Below are 6,447 nucleotides of genomic sequence, written 5' to 3'. Positions count from 1 at the left end.
TGAATGATAGACTGTAGCAGATGGATTTAACAGATACATACATAATTTTATCCTAAAGCTACAGAATGCACATTCTTCTTGAGTGCACATGGGACATTCTCCAGGCAAGATGACACACTAGGTCACAAATCAGGCCTCATCAAATACAAAAAGATTGAGATCATACCATGCATATTTTCACCCATAATGCTATGAAACTTGAAATTAACTACAAGAAAAAAAAATGGAAAGACAACAAATACATGGAGTTTAAAGAATATCCTACTAAACAATGAATTGGTCAACCAGGAAATTAAAGAAGAAATTTTAAAAATGCATGAAAACAAATGATACTGAAAACATGATGGTCCAAAACATCTGGCATGCAGCAAAAGTGGGCATAAGAGGTAAGTATATAGCAATACAGGTCTACCTCAAGAAACAAGAAAAATCTCAGATACACAACCTAATCTTACACCTAAAGGATCCAGAAAAAGAACAACAAGTGAAACCTAAAACCAGCAGAAGAGGGGAAATAATAAAGACTAGAGCAGAAATAAATGATATACAAACAAACAAACAAAAAAGAAGAGTAGAACAGATCAATGAAACTGTGAGCTGGTTCTTAGAAAAAATTAACAAAATTGATAACCCCCAAGCCAGACTTATCAAAAAGAAAAGAGAAAGGACCCACATAAAATCATGAGTGACAGGGGCGCCTGGGTGGCTCAGTGGTTTAAGCCTCCTCCTTCGGCTCGGGTCATGGTCTCAGGGTCCTAGGATCGAGACCCACATCAGGCTCTCTGCTCAGTGGGGAGCCTGTTTCTCCCTCTCTCTCTGCCTGCCTCTCTGCCTACATGTGACCTCTTTCTCTGTCAAATAAATGAATAAAATATTTTAAAAAAAATCATGAGTGACAAAGGAGGAATTACAACAACAGCATGGAAATACAAACAACTGTAAGAAAATATGAAAAACTATATGCCAAGAAATTGAGCAATCTGGAAGGAATAGATAAATTCCCAGAAACATTTAAAGAAATAGAAAACTTGAATAGACTGATAGCCAACAAGGAAATCTCCCAACAAACAACTCCTGGCCAGAAGTCTTCACAGGAGAATTCTACCAAACATGTAAAGAAGAATTAATACCCATTCTTCTGAAGCTGTTACGAAAAAATAGAAATGGAAGGAAAACTTCCAGACTCATTCTACAAGGCCAGCATTACCCTGATTCCAAAACTAGATGAAGACTCCACTGAAAAAGCAAACTACAGGACAATACCCTGATTAACATGGATGCAAAAATTCTCAATGAAATAGTAGCAAATTGAATCTAACAGTAAATTAAAAGAATCATTCACCACTATCAAGTGGGATTTATTCCTGGGTTGCAAGGTTGATTCAATATTTGCAAATCAATCAATGTGATACACCAGATTAATAAAAGAAAGGATAAAACCATATGATCTCAATAGATGTAGAAAAAGCATTTGACAATGTAGAGCATCCATTCTTTTTTTCCCCCCATATTTGAGAGGAAATAGTAATTCATCTCTTACAGAAGACTTTATTTTCACTTCTAATGGATTTAAACTCTTTAAATTAGCAATGTTTAAAAATTCACACATAGAGGGGTGCCTGGGTGGCTCAGTGGGTTAAAGCCTCTGCCTTCAGCTCAGGTCATGATCCCAGGGTCCTGGTATTGAGCTCTGCATCATGCTCTCTGCTCAGCGGGGATCCTGCTTCACCCTCTCTCTCTGCCTGCCTCTCTGCCTACCTGTGATCTCTGTCTGTCAAATAAATAAAATAAAATCTTTAAAAAGAACAATTCACACATAGAGATGCCCCATCCCAGATTTTAACACACTGAAGACAATCAAAAGAAAAACAAGTTCATATTTAAAAGTAAATATTAATTCATCCTATTACAGAAGAAATTGGTACTGTAAAACATTTCTTAATCTGTTTTAAATATTAGTAATTTATATTAGATTTCTGTTAAGTGGTAACAAGATGACTAACATATATCCCACATTTGGCCATGTGCTTCATGGGTGTGTCTTCATCAAATCCTCACAACAAATAGTTGAGGTGGGTAATATTGTTCTCTTTATTTGCAGAGAAAGGTGCTGAGACTGGGCTGCTCAACAACCTGCCCAAGGAGGCAGGCAAACAACAATGTCAGGATTTGAACCCAGCCCTGGCTGTCCACCTTCTAAACCAAAGCCCCATAAGCATCAGACTCCAATTAAAAACAGAACCACCCACCATGCCAGTCTAAATTCTGAATCCTCTCAAACTTCAGTACCTTATGTTGACTTTCCCCTTATGCCTGGGCTAGGGTAAGCACCCTCTTGTGGGGTCCTTCCACACACAGCATCCATTCTTGATAAAAACCCTCAACAAAGATAAAAATACATCATAAGGCTATTTTTGAAAAATCCACAGCAAATATCACCATATAAAAGTCTTATATGTGAAGCAGGAGAATATCACTTGAAGTAAACTATGATAAAGGTGTATAATATAAATCTAAAGAAACCAATGAAATAGAAAAGTAATTTCTAGCTGTTCAGCAAGCAAATGGAATTGTAAAATCACATAATCCACAAAAAGTTTTTTAAAATTTTTTTAAAGAAATAAGGGGACCATAGAACAAATAGAAATCAATAAAAAGATGCTATTTTTAAAGATTGATTTATTTATTTTAGAGAGGGGTGGAGGAGGGGCAGAGGGTGAGAGAGAGAGAAAGAGAGAATCTGAAACAGACTCTGGGCTGACTGCAAAGCCTGATGCAGGGCTCAATACCAGGACCCTGAGATTTTGACCTGAGCTAAAACCAAGAGTTTGACACTTAACTGACTGAGCCACCCAGGCACCCCACATGATGACATTTTAAAATCTAACCAAACTAATAGCAAACTAAATATAAATTACCTAAATATCCCATTTAAAAGCAGAGATTGTCAGATTGGATAAAAGGATAATAACTATATGCTGCCTATAAGAAATCTCTTCATATATAAAGACACAAAACTAAAAAGAAATATCAAATGATTGGATAATCAAAGGAAAAGAGCATTTTCAAAAATATATCACCAATTCCTAATAAAAACTAAGCAACTAGAAATACAAGGGAATTTTCTCAACTTGGTAAAGGACATCTATGAAAAAAACCCTATAGCTAACATCATACTTGATAAAAATTTTCATGTTTCTTCCCATTTGACATTGTACTGGAAGTTTTTCTTGGTAAAATTAAGCAAAGAAAGAAAATAGAAGTCATCCCAATTGGAAGAAAGAAGTAAAACTCCCTCTCTTTTTTTTTTTTTTTCAGACAATATGATTATCTGTGTAAAAACATGATAGAATCTACATAGTAGTTCCTAGATTTAACTCTGAAAAACAACCTAAGGGTTTTGAAGGGGCGGGGGGTGGGAGGTTGGGGGAGCCAGATGGTGGGTATTAAGGAGGGCACATATTACATGGAGCACTGGGTGTGGTGCAAAAACAATGAATACTGTTACGCTGAAAAGAAAAAAAAATGAGGAGTTTTAGGTGATAAAATGGAAAAATAGAATAATAAAATTTATCTGAGTAGTACAAAAAATAAAAATGAATTTTAAAAGTTTGGAAGATGAAAAGTAATATACAGAAATCAACTCTATCCCTATATTATAGCAACAATCATAAATTAAATTTTTTAAGCTTCCATTTAAATTGCATTCATTATTTGAAATAGGGATACACCTGATAAGATATGTGAAACAACTATGTACACTGAAAAGTACAAAATGTTGCAGGGAGAAATTTTAAAAGACATAGATAACTAGATAAACTATATAGACTATATATAGACTAGATAAAATATATAGACTATTCTTATTCCTATTCAACATTGTACTGGAGGTCCTAGTACAATAATGTAGGACATTATAAGTTTTGAAAAGGAATAAAATCGTCATTATTCACAGATAAAATCATTATTATGCACAGGAAACTCAAATATCTCAAATATATTTTTATTTTTTAAATTTTTTAAAAAGATCTATTTATTTATTTGACAGAGAGACAGAGAGAGCGAGCACAGGCAGGGGGAGGACATGAAGGAGAAGCAGGCTCCCTGCTGAGCAAGGAGCACAATACGGGGCTCAATCTCAGGACCCTGGGATCATGACCTGAGCTGAAGGCAGATGCTTAACTGACTGAGCCACAAAAGTGCCCCTCAAATATAGTTTTAGAATTAATAAATTATTTTAGTCAGGTTCTTAGATACAAAGTCAATAAAATATATATATTTTTTAAAGTTTTCATTCAAATTACAGTTATTTAACATACAGTGTAGTATTGGTTTCAAGTGTACAATATAGTGATTCAACACTTCCATACAACACCTGGTGCTCATCACAAGTGCATAAATTATATTTTTATAAATCACCAGGAAATGTTTAGAAAATGAATGGCCCCATTTATAATAGCATCAAAAATATCAAGCAACAAAATATGCTCAAACCTCCAAAGGGAAAATTGTAAAACATTACTGAGTCACTAAAGAAAGCAGAGATTAATGGAGTACCATATTCATGAATTAGAGGATTCAACATTATAAAAATGTCAGTTCCTACCAAGTTAATAAATTGATTCAGTCCAATCACAATCTAAATCTTAAGTCCATTCTTAAATTCATTTGAATAGAGAAAAGGCCAGATATAGCAAAGACACTTTTGTAAATAAAAGGGTAGGTGGGCTTGCTGTATCAGATATCAAGAATTATTATAAAACTATAGAGATACAGATATGAGTAATAGTGCAGAGGAAGACGAGTAGACCAGTGGAACAGAGCAGAGAGCCCAGAAACAGATTCATCCTTTGATGGATACTTGATATGTCTTAGAAGTAGCAATTCTGGACTGTGGAGAAGTACAGTCTCTTAAGATGCTGGGACCATGGAGTATCTCTAAGGACAAAAGAAAGGAAAGAAAGGACAAAAGTGAGAGGGAAGGAAGGAAACACTCTAGACTCTCACTCTATGCAAAGATTGATTCCAGGTGAAATAGTAATGTGAAAAGTAAAACTAAATGTTTTCTTAATTTTTTAAATTAAAAGAAAAACTTTTTTTAGTTTGTGGAATTCAGTGATTAAAACTAAATCTTTTGGAAGTAACTATCTTCTGGACCTCAGGGTGTGGAAGAATTTCTTAAGTCCAAAACCATTAACCTAAAGAAAAGATTGATATATTCAAGTATATCAATGTTAAGAGTTCATTTTTCAGAAGACATTATAATGGAAGTGAGAAGATAAGCCATAAAGATTTTTTACTAGTATTTAAATACATAAAGAGCTCTTTTATGGCCAATAAAGATATGAAGAGATTATCAGTCTCACTGGCAAAAAAAGAAATACAAATTAACAACAATGCAAAGTCTCTATTACCCATAAGATTAGCAAAAATTACATAAATCCAACTCTTGACAATTTTGTGGGGAAAAATTAATTCTCATATGTTGTGATAGGAGTATAAACTGGTACAATCATTTTGGAAAACAATCTGATGTTATCCTGTGGAATGTTGAAGATATGCATATCTTTTGACCAATATTCCAGTCCTAGATATTTAATCACAAAAATGTATGCACATGTTCACTAGAATCATGCCCAAGAATGTTCATTGCAGGGGCACCTGGGTGGCTCAGCGGGTTAAAGCCTCTGCCTTCAGCTCAGGTCATGATCCCAGGGTCCTGGGATCGAGCCCCGCATCAGGCTCTCTGCTTAGCGGGAAGCCTGCTTCCTCCTATCTCTCTCTCTGCCTGCCTCTCTGCCTACTTGTAATCTCTATCTGTCAAGTAAATAAATTAAAAAAAAAAAAAAAAAAGAATGTTCATTGCAGTGTTCTTCTCTGGAGCTCCAAATTGGAACAACCCAAATATTCATCAACATTAAAATGGCTCATTTTTACTGTGTTCATATGAAGCAATATTATACAACATTCAAAAATGTGAATGAATCTTATGGCAGGGGTTTTGAAGAATTGGTAAGGGTAACAAAGAATGTCCCTAATAGGATTCCATTTATTTAAAGTTTTAAACAGGCTCAGGAATGCAATCGTAAAAGGTAAAATCATAGAGAAGAACAAGGAAATCAATTTTCATAAAAGCGAGGAGGTGTTGTAATTAGGAGACACAAGGGCCAAGAGTGATAGTTTCTGCTTGCCTCAAATATTCTAGGCAAGGGGTCTAGGCGAGTGGCCCATGAGGTGATGACAGATATTTCCTTCGCAACCATTAGATAAACTTTACAGATAAGTTTCATGCACTTTTTGCAAGAGTGTTTGTATAAAGAGAATTCTACTCAATTTTATATTACAGTATTACAAATTCACAGTAGGGGAGTTATAATAACTTTGGAAAATGTTTTGCACTCAGCCATATACCATAAGCCAAACAAGGTAAACCAGTAAAGATTGGGA

General features: G+C 34.8%; 1 pseudogene; it reads left to right on the top strand.

Moving 5' to 3' along the window:
* Positions 1-340: 340 nt before the first annotated feature.
* Positions 341-6,447, top strand: part of LOC123936907 — a 33,005-nt pseudogene continuing 26,898 nt past the window's right edge.

This window comes from Meles meles, chromosome 2, assembly GCF_922984935.1.
Source record: "Meles meles chromosome 2, mMelMel3.1 paternal haplotype, whole genome shotgun sequence".
Lineage (NCBI taxonomy): Eukaryota > Metazoa > Chordata > Mammalia > Carnivora > Mustelidae > Meles > Meles meles.
This window is presented reverse-complemented; position numbering and strand designations above follow the sequence as displayed.